Genomic DNA, 11453 nt, shown 5'->3' on the forward strand with positions numbered 1-11453 from the left:
TTGCATATACACACACACACATATATTTGGTTGGATTGTGTGTAAGTTGGAGAAATAAATGGACATCTCCCTTATAAGCATTCAGTAAGAAAAACTTACTCTCAGTGAGCTCTGCAATGTTGCTTCAGAGTATGAAAGTAAGTGCAAGGGTTTGAAAGGAATATTGGAAAAAGAAATATTTGAGGACTTTAGAGGCTTTAGTGGATCAGAGTTGAACCCCATCCCAGGACAAGAAGAAAAGTTGTCAGGAGTAATAAAATAAGTTGTCAGGAAATATTTTTATCAGTGCCTTGTTCAGTATAATTAAAATAAAAGATTATATGCAAGAGATGCTTTGTCTGACAAAGTAGACCCTGTACAACTATTAAAACCTGTGTGAGGAGACTGGATAGAGTATATAAAAAATGGATTATTCTTTCTGAAAACCATATAATTAATATTAACTCAGTATAAACTAGGTTTTGTGTAAATAAGAGGGGGTGGGAAAACAGTTACTAGATAATTTAAACATTGCTTAGAGTAGAAACACAAACCAAAAACACCAAACAAGAGGGACTAAAGATATTTAATAGAAGTGTTAGTATAAATGTAACAGAAAAATATACAAACCTTCCCTAAAAACAAAATACACTAAAAACAACAACAACAACAACACACAAACTGCGTTGGGGTGCCTGGGTGGCGCAGTTGGTTGAGCGTCTGACTCTTGGTTTCAGCTCAGGTCGTGATCTCAGGGTTGAGAGATTGAGCCCTGTGGTCTGGCTCTGTACTCAGCATGGAGTCTGCTTATGATTATCTCTCCCTCTCCCTTTGCCCCTCCCTCCCCAAAATAAGTAAATAAATCTTTCAAAAAAATTTTAAAAGATAGCACAAACAAGAACTTATATAGTTCTTATATCAATAGTACTTATTGATCCAAAAAAAAAAAAAAGATTTCACATTGACTCTCAAAGAAGTCTAAAACCCTTCTCTACAGAAGTAACACATGTAGAGATGTTAAAAGGTGAAAACTAAACTAAGTCAAACGTATACCAGGAAAATGCAAAAAATAGCGATTATACTCTTCATATTTGACAAAATAGAGTTAAAGTATCATTACATGAGGTAAGAAAGGACTTTTTTTTATAGTATAAGCTACACACAGTGACGTTTATACAGAGAATATTAATAATTATTCATCTAAAAACCAGCACATTCCCAGTTGTCATAAATCTGAAACTATAGGAGATGCAAGGGAAAAACAATAATACAGTAACAATAGACAACTTCATTACACCTCTCCCAATCTGAATATGAAAAGTAAGGGAAAAACTGTATGGGTCTAGTAGACCACACCACAAAATCATAATGGTTAAGGGAGATCTTACATATAACTATGGTGCATGGATGGTTAGTTAATTTTACATGTCAACCTGGTTGGACCACGGTATCCAAATAGTTGGTCAAACATTATTTCAGGTGTTTTTGTGAGGGTGTTTGTGAATGAGATTAACATTTAAATTGGTGGATTTTGAGTAACGCAGATTGTTCTCTGAATGTCAGTGGGCTTCATCCAATCACTTGAAGGCCTAAGAGAATAAAATGATTGACCCTCCCCTGATTAAGAGAGGGTTCTTTAGCAGACAACCTTTATGTTTGGATCGGAACATCAGCCCTTCTGGGTCGCCAGTTTGCTGGGCCACACAGCAGATTTTGTATATGCCGGCTTCTGTAACTATTAGCCAATTCCTTATAATAAGTAGATTTCTGTATTTATACACATCCTCTTCTGTTTCTCTGAAGAACTCTGACTAATGCTGACCTCCAGTAAAGGAGAATACTCCTTTCTAAGGATCTGCAGAATGCTCGCAAACAACAAAGAAAACTGGTTATCCTTTAGTCCACAAATTTAATAGGCCATACATATAAAGTGATATTGAGAAAATGGGGGAATTCAAAGGTTTCTCTCATTACAATGTTTACACGAAGAATAGGAAGGAGCCATCTTTGCTAAAGTTGTTGGAAAAACAATCTAGAGAGGAAGTAGAATTAAAATTTCTCTTGAGTGGAGAAAGAAAATCTCAACATTTTCCAGTAACAAAGAAAGATTATATGGCTTGAACAGTATGAGAAAAGAGACAATGATATAGAATGATAATGTAGGAGGATTCAGCGAGGGCCATACTATAAAGATAATATTGGAAAAAATAAATTACTCCAAGATTAATTATTATCTTGGGAATTTTTTAATGATCTGATAGCAAGATTCCCTTGATATTTAAAAAAAATTGTAGGGACGCCTGGGTGGCTCAGTCAGTTAAGTGTTTGCCTTCAGCTCAGGTGATGACCCCGGGGTCCTGGGATCCTTCTCAGCGGGGAGCCTGCCTCTCCCTCTGCCTGCCGCTCCCGCTGCTTGTGCGAGCTCTCTCTCTGATAGATAGATAGATAGATAAATAAAATAAAGTTTTTAAAAAAATTGTAGATAATGTTTGTAGAGTTAAAGTAAATGGAGCAGAGAGACAAGTAATTAAGTAATATCATGTGATGACTTGGTTAAGTTAAAAGCAGTGGATATGCGGAGAAGTGAAAACATTGAAATTGTTTGCAGGTAAGATCAAGCAAGTTTACTAACTGAATAGCTATAAGGTTAAAAGATAAATCAAGGTTGATAGAGACAAGGGCTTAGGACCTTGCTTTGCAGTATAATAAGTGATGAGGTAATTACAGTGTGCTATTTGAGCATTTGGAAAGGACAGATAACCAGGACTTGAGAGACCAATTAATACATCCTGCAGGAAGGGGCATCTGAGCTAAACCTAAAAGGCTAACAATAGTGGGCATCAGTTATTTCAGCCAACAGGTAGTATATATAAACACCTGGTGGCTTACATAGAGAAAATACTGATTATACTGCATTAAATTGGATCCGTTATAAGGCTGGTGAACTTACCAGGCACCAGTATGAGGCATATGAAGGAATCTAGACATTATTCAGAAAGTAATAGCTCTTAAAAGTTATTAAACTTGGGAGTGACATGATCTGATTTGCTTTTCAAAAGACCACAGCAGGTGCCCTTTAAGTAGGAGATTACAGAAAAACATTGCTAGAGGAAAAAAAAAAAAAATTAGCTAGACATCTGTTGCAGAAAACTGGTAGAATAATGGTGGTCCAAACTTGGTTGAAAAATAGAAGTCAGAGAGAACACTGTGAGAGAAATTACATGATTTAGCCATTGGTACATGATAAATTCCTTATCAGGTAGATACTCACTCATACTGAGGCATTTACATGAAGGAAAAAAAAAAAAAAAAGTCATGGGCTTGCTTTAAAATGCGCCAGCACAATTGCAAACCACAGAAAGTAGAACAAACAAGATGGTCAAAATGTTGGTAATTCTTGGATTGAATGGCAGGCAGATAGGTGATCAGTAAACTATCTCTCCACTTTTCTCTGTGCTTTTAAATTTCTATTTATAACAACATTAAAAACAGTGGGGAAAACACCCCCAAAACTATAAATGTGTAGAAAAAAAGTGAGGGTGTTTATGTCATGTCTTGGTAGTTATAGGGGCAATATGTAGAAAGAATGATTTTTCTGCACACTTCATAACCGAGTATGCCAGCTTTCAAAGGGAACATGGCCTGCAGTGGGCCTGAAGGCAGGAAGGAAAGTTGCTTGTCCATAAGGCTGCGGTGACTCTGCTGCCTATAGTGTGTGTGGGGGGGGGGGCAGGAGGGGGCTCCTCAGAGGAAGAAAGCTAGGAGGAATTGAGAGTGAGCGGATTTTCCAACCACAGTTATAGCAACTTTCAGTTTGTAAGATTCAGACTTGTAAAACTTTCTTTTTTTTTTTTTTTAAAGATTTTATTTATTTGAGAGAGAGAATGAGAGAGAGAGAGCATGAGAGGAGGTAGGGTCAGAGGGAGAAGCAGACTCCCTGCCGAGCAGGGAGCCCGATGTGGGACTCGATCCCGGGACTCCAGGATCATGACCTGAGCCGAAGGCAGTCGCTTAACCAACTGAGCCACCCAGGCGCCCACTTGTAGAACTTTCTGATAATTGTCTTTCCCTGATTACATAAATAACGTTTCAAGGAATTGAGGATCCAGGAGAATGTGTGCTTATTAATCAAACGGTTGCTATATATCTCAGTAATATCCTATAATTAAGTAAATAAAAACATCTTGAATAAGCTAAGTTATTGGTTTCTGGCACTATTTAAAATGATTATTATTATTTTAGAGTTTGCTTACTTATATTACCGGATACAATAAAGGAAAGCATTTCTCTGCAGTCTTAATTTCTAAAGAGCTAACTTTCATATTTTCTTTTCACCATAACGAAGTATAGGAGGGAAGAAGTTAGGTGGAATATATGGCCTGTCAGAAATAAAGTGCCTTGGAAATCTTTCTTTAAAAAAATATGCACACAACTCTGTTGCATTTTTAAGAGTAAATGGGAAGATTAGAAGACATTTATGAAAAAATATATAGATTTTTCTTATACCTGTGGATTAATATTACATACTTCTTCCTTTATATTTTACAAAGATAGATACAGCCATATTCATAAAATGTAACTGACGGGTATGAATACAAATACAGTTTATAGTTATTTAAAATAAGACTTTGGAATTATAATATGCAATATTTTAATAAAGATAGCAAAATATAGCCATTTTTATTCTTTTTCTGTACTTTTCTGAAAACACAGAATTACAAAATTGGAAAAATCTTCCATATTAAGTTAAATTATAAGTGATACAACTGTAAAGAACAAAACTTAATAATAGCTATCAAATAACTAAAATTTGGATAGAATTAGAATAAATCCCAGTGCAATGGTCCTGAAAAGGGAAAAAAAAAAATGACAGCGATGCTCTCTAGGTTCAAAGATGTGGTTGGGACATGGAAAACAGGAGAAACTCTTCCAGTTTGACCCGTTACCACATCATGGGCAAGAGTAACCAAGAAAAATAGCCTGGAGATGAGATCATGGGAGAAAAGAGATCGGTTTCAGTGGCCTCTGTAATTACTTCCTCAAGTCAGTTGAAGAGTAATGAATGCACTCTACATCACCAAAGAGAGCACTCTGACTACAGTTTGTCATCATGATGATCTCCCACCTGGAGCATATGTTCATCCCAAAAGGAGTTCTTAAAGTGCAGAGAGACATATGGCTCCAATGAAGGAAGAGCTGAATGATGAGAGATAATTTATTCTAAAAAATGTACAAAAATTTAACCTGCCAGCTACCTTCTTTCCTACCTCCCAGGTACTGCCTCAAACACAGATATTTTCATTGAGTAATTAGAGATGTAGACAAATCTGTACCCATATTAATATTGCTATTAAGCAAAAAGTACATCCATACATAGATGTTACAAAGAAAATGGAATAAACTATAAAATTTTAAAAAATGCTAGATGAATATATAACAGAGGAAGAAAATTTTCGTAATTCTGAACAAAATTTCAAGCACATAATCACAACTCATTATAAAGAAAATGGAATAATTTTAGAAATATCTAAATAAAATGTATAAGAAGGAATAATTAATTAATAAAGAAAAGAAGTTAAAAAATGCACTGAAAGGATTCATAAAAGGAATGGAAGTTTAACAAAATTAAAGCCACATGTTATAGAAAGAAAGAGAACAGACTTGGCTAGAAATAAATTCATGGACAGAAAGAATATGTCCACAATTTGACATAAAATGAAAAAGGAACAAAATGATGAAAATTATTAGAAAATAATTGAATTCAGACAAATGGGCATTCCACATAAGCATAATTGGTATTCCTAAAAAATAGAATAATGTTACATAATACATAAAAGTAGTTTAAGATGTAATTTTAAAAAGTTTTCTTTCTTTTTTTTTTTTTAAGATTTTATTTATTTCTTTGACAACAGAGAGAGGGAGGGAGAGAGCACAAGCAGGGGGAGCAGCAGAGGGGGGGGGGGGGCAGGCTTCTGGCTGAGCAGGGAGCCCGATGAGTGGCTTGATCCCAGGGCCCTGGGATCATGACCTGAGCCAAAGGCAGATGCTTGACCTACTGAGCCACCCAGGCGCCCCTAGGCAACCTTCTTAAAACAGGAACATCTGAAAAAGGTTTTCTGTGGCTTCTTGAAATGATCAAAAATTTCAGGATTTGAGAATAACTGAGGAAAAAACCATGACAACACAGCTTTGGAACCACGGATATTATGGATAAATATTACAAAATAAGGAGTGGTATCTTATTCTTATCATTGTGTTTTGTTTTATATTAGAATTCTCTTAACCAAATCCCAGTTATCTGTCTTGCCAGGCTAACTGATGCTTTCCATTTTCTCCTTTATATTCAGACAGATGGAATTAGTTATATTTATAATCAATTATACTATATTATCATATATGTGCTCCTAAAGGTTATCCTACTATGCACAATTGTGCATAGGGAAAAGTAGGGTTAGGGACAAAACCATCCGAAACATTTTCAGTGATACGAAATTGAGAGTAACCTAATAAAAATGATAGCGCAGATTTATACATGTTAGCAGTTAATTGCATAAATATGATAGATATGGCACTTCACCTTGAAAAGGCCCTTGAAATTTATAAGGATCAGAAGAATTGCACCTTGTTAGTTGTTATGGAGAGGTGATGGAAGGGTTATCTGAAATCAGAAGAAAGTTGTAACACCCAACGCCCTTGGGTAGGGCTTATAAGCACATACAATGAACTGTGGTAACTAGTAGATGTTTGTGTATGTGTGCTTGTATGTGTGTATGCTTTTATATTCCTAGAAGGCTCGATTCTTCTGGGTGGAATTTTATCTGATCACCTAGTGATTCTTGCAGATAAAATCACACATAAGCAAATTTGAAATTAGCCTTGTGCTCAAAATATTCCCTAATATTATCAATCCTGTTGGAGCAAATTCCTGTTTAAGAAAAGCACTGTAGTAGAAGGAACTGTATATAGAAAGTTGTTCATTTTTAAACATTAGGTAATCTCATGAAATGTGTGTGAAAAGATTTATTTATGGAAAGTCTCTTTTAAAACAAGATGGTAAAAAAATGGTATCTGTTTAGGTTAGGGTGAGACAATATAAAAATAAAAGGAAACAGTTCATATAAACCTGCCTATGTACTCAAACCATTCCTTTTTATCTTTGATTTCTTGTTTCACTTTAAAGATGTCAAATTTTAAGTGTCAATTTTACACTGTCAAGGTAATTTATGCAAGAAAAAAAAGGAATTCTAACTAAAATGCCCATTTTTCAAGAAAAGAAGCTGGGCCTATATCTTCCAATAAATAGATACATTTATTTATGTTTTAGTTAACGTAAAATGATTTAATTTTTAAATGTTTTTTCTCTTTAAACATTTTTGGTGGATACTGATAAATACTTGTGTCCATCAGGGCGCCTGGTGTCTGACTTTGGCTCAGGTCATGACCTCAGGGTCCTGGAATCCAGCTGTTGGGCACTGCACTCAGCAGGAAGTCTGCTTCTCTCTTTCCCTCTGACCTTCCCCCTGCTCATGCTTTCTCTGTCTCTCTCTCAAATAAATAAAATCTTAAAAAAAAACCAGAAAAAATCCGAAAAGCTTGTGTCCATCATATTAAGTTAGATGTCTTGGTATTGCGTAGCATAATTAACAGTAGTTCTTTGTAGCATATACCCTTCAGTCTCGGTAATATATCTCAGCGAAATTTTATTTCTGCTTCACATCCCTTTCCAGGGCAAGTTGAACCACTATCCTCGGTGGCAGTCCTCCAGTTAGTGTATTTAACTTCTCCAAAATTACTTAGGTAATTGTGGGCTCTTCCATCTTATGGTACGCAGCCACTGTAGTCACTGAAGGACAGGGAAGGGGAGTGTGGTGGTGGTATCATGGTTTATGGTGGTATCATGGTTTCATGGCCTGAGAGTTCTATACATCTCTTCCACCCTTATCTCTGTTAGCTAGAATTCAGTCAAAGCGTCCTAATCTAACCAAGATGGTGTTGAAGAATATCATTTTTTCTGCTACCTGGCCACTGTCTATCACAAGCCCCTAGAGAATTTTATTACATTTTATTTTGTGTGTTTCAAGCTTTTTTTTTTTGATACAAAGAGCTGGATCTTTCTAAAGAGAAGAATGGTAATTGTTTTTGACAGCAATACCAATAATAGTAATACCAATTTATTAATCCTTAAAATGGAGTAGTTTTGTAGCATATAGATGTTCTTCCTGTACTGATCTATAGGATGTGGGAATAAAATTTTCATTTTCTTTCAAAATAATAACTAATAATTAAGACCAGGGAGTAAGATAATTTTTGCCATTGTTCATTCATAAAAATTAATATATACATGTAATACCGATAATTTCATTCACAATGAATAGGAATGGTGGTAGACTATAATACTTCTCAACCATATGGTATAGTATTATCGAATGCTAATTTAACATGTTATCAAATAATAGTTCAAAAAGTAGTGTTGTTGAACATGAGTGGGAAAAATATCCCTGGGTGGACATTAGCCAAAGAAGTAATGAAGAGTAGGAATGGGGATGGGGGAGGATAGGTCTAAGTGTAAGCAAGTGATTTACTGATTTACTGGCGTATCAAGTGAACTACTTTGGAGTGTTTCTGATCTCTTTCACCAATAATTTTGTTGGCCTCTATGCCATTAAAATCATTGTTTAATCATACTAGTACATTTTAAGTCCAGGGCCTACATGACACAAGTTTTAAATTTTTATTTACTCAGCAGTCTGTACTTGGCAGACTGCCAGGCACTGTTATTTGACTGTTCTGAGTCAAATAACAGCACTGTTCTGAGACTTTTACATTTCATTTACCCAACTCATTTTCATAAGATCCCATTTTATGTCATCATCACCACCACCACCACCATCATCATCATATCATTATCATCATCTCTATTTTATAGATGAGGGAAATAGTGCCAGGTTATATTTTCAGAATTTAAACCCAGAATGTTGATTCCAGAATTTGTCATCCTAACCATTCTGCTATGGTGCTGATTTTCGTAAGTCTCTAGGCTATCTATCCTCAAATCATTTTTATCCATTTGGCATACTAAATTATTTAATCCAATTTATAGACTTCCAGTTCATGAATAATAAATTTTGTGCAATTAAGTATTCCCATCCCATTTTTTAGAAATTAAAAAAAAATTTGACTTTGTATTGAACTATCTTTGTATAGTTGGACTGGAATCTACTTAGACAGTTGTGTTTATTTTTTCATACAGTGTATACTTATTATATTTTAATTATGTTAAAATACAGTACATTATTGTATATTATAATGCATTGCTTAATTTACTAATATTTTTATTTAATTTTTGCATAAATGCTCATTAAAAAAAGAAAAATGTTTCCCTCTTGACCCTAACCACAATAGATTTTAAGAAAAATTCTTTTCCGGTCTCATAAAGATAAAAAATAATGCAGATTTGAATCATTTTCTGGATTTACAAGGTCATAAATAAGAACAAATAAGTAAATAGAAATAAAATATTATTGGAAATTTTAATATAGTCTGTATATACTGTCGGTGGTTTCTAGGTTCAAAATATAGTAGCTATTTAGTATTAATAAATGTAATAATAATAATAGCATATATGTATATGCCACTTAAAATATGCTGATCTGTTTTAAGAAGTTCCATATACTAGCTCATTTAATTATTACAAGGATCCTGTGAAGTTGATGCCATAATAATCATTATTTTTCAAATAAAAAACAGGGAGGATTGGATGGGAGAAATAACTTACCTGACTTTATAAAACTTGAAACTGTTTCTTTAAGAAAAATTATAATCTTGGGCTTTTGTTTATCAATATTTCTATTTTGGTCAAAATTTACCATTGCTTCCAGGATTTCTGATTTTTCCATAGAGTTGGTTTTATTATTATTTTAGAATTCTTTTTTGTTTCCAATATCTATGTGTATTTTTTCTCTTTTCTCATATATTTCATTTAATCAGACTTCCAAAATTTTACCAAAAAAAAAAAAAAGTTTTATCAATTTTACTGGTGCCTATGACAAAGAAAAATTATGGCTCATGGATACAATTTACAAAAACACTTTGAAATTTAGAGATATCTATGCACCAAATATCATTAATATTTTTAATATAATGACATCAATAGGATATATAAGAAAATATAAACTAGTATATGCTAATTTTTAAAACGTTTTCTAAATTCAGGGGAAATGAAGTGATCAAAAAAATGGGCAATCTATACAGTGAGGTAAAAAAAAAAAGATCTGAAAAATACATGTATTAAAACTTGTAATCCTCATTAAAAAATAAACATCTTTGGCAAGTAGCAGCGGAAAATCATTGGGATTTTCCGTATATTAAAAAGGAAAAAGAGCAATTTACTAAGCTCATTAAATTAGAAAAAAAAATATGAACAGCATTCTATGACTACCTTGGGTTAAGAACAGAAACACACACACACACACACGCACACACAAGACAAAACAAAACAGAAACTCTGTCAAATAAACCTTGGGTAAAAACTGAAATTATAGAATTTTTCTTGAATAAAAATATTGAAATATGTGTGAAAGAGGTAACTCAGTACCCAAGAATATATTTAAAGCCTTAAACACTTAAAATCAATATAAATATTACATGTATTATATATGGTTTATGTCCATTAACTTATATATTATATTTATATTACATATATGAAAAAAGTTAAGAATAACAAAGTAAGCAGAATAAAAAGAAAGAAATGGTAATACATTTTAAAGCAGATATCAATGAATTAGAACACAGTAAAAAGAGATTTCATAGGAATAAACCAGTATTTTAAAACAATTTAGATAAAACTATGAACTCATCTAATCATGAAAAAGGAAAGAAAGCCCTCATATTCAAAATAAGATAAAACAGGGAGGAAAGAACCACTAAAAGAGGGGCAATTATTAATAAGTTATGCAGTTTCCAGAGTGGCTGCACTTCCACCAACAGTGTAGGAAGGTTCCCCTTTCTCCACATCCTCACCAACATCTGTTGTTTCCTGACTTGTTAACTTTAGCCATTCTGACCAGTGTGAGGTGGTATCTCATTGTGGTTTTGATTTGTATTTCCCTGATGCCCAGTGATGTGGAACATTTTTTCATGTGTCTGTTGGCCATTTGGATGTCTTCTTTAGAGAAATGTCTGTTTGTATCTTCTGTCCATTTCTTGATTGGATTATTTGTTTTTTGAGTGTTGAGTTTGATAAGTTCTTTATAGATCTTGGATACTAGCCCTTTATCTGATATGTCATTTGCAAATATCTTCTCCCTTTCTGTCGGTTGCCTTTTAGTTTGGTTGACTGTTTCTTTGCTGTGCAAAAGCTTTTTATCTTGATGAAGTCCTGATAGTTCATTTTTGCCTTTGTTCCCCTTGCCTTTGGAGAAGTGTCTAGCAAGAAGTTGCTGTGGCCAAGGTCGACGAGGTGGTTGCCTTTGTTC

The sequence above is a fragment of the Mirounga leonina genome, unplaced genomic scaffold (genome assembly GCF_011800145.1).
Source record: "Mirounga leonina isolate KUSES-001 unplaced genomic scaffold, KU_Mleo_1.0 Mir_95, whole genome shotgun sequence".
Classification (NCBI taxonomy): domain Eukaryota; kingdom Metazoa; phylum Chordata; class Mammalia; order Carnivora; family Phocidae; genus Mirounga; species Mirounga leonina.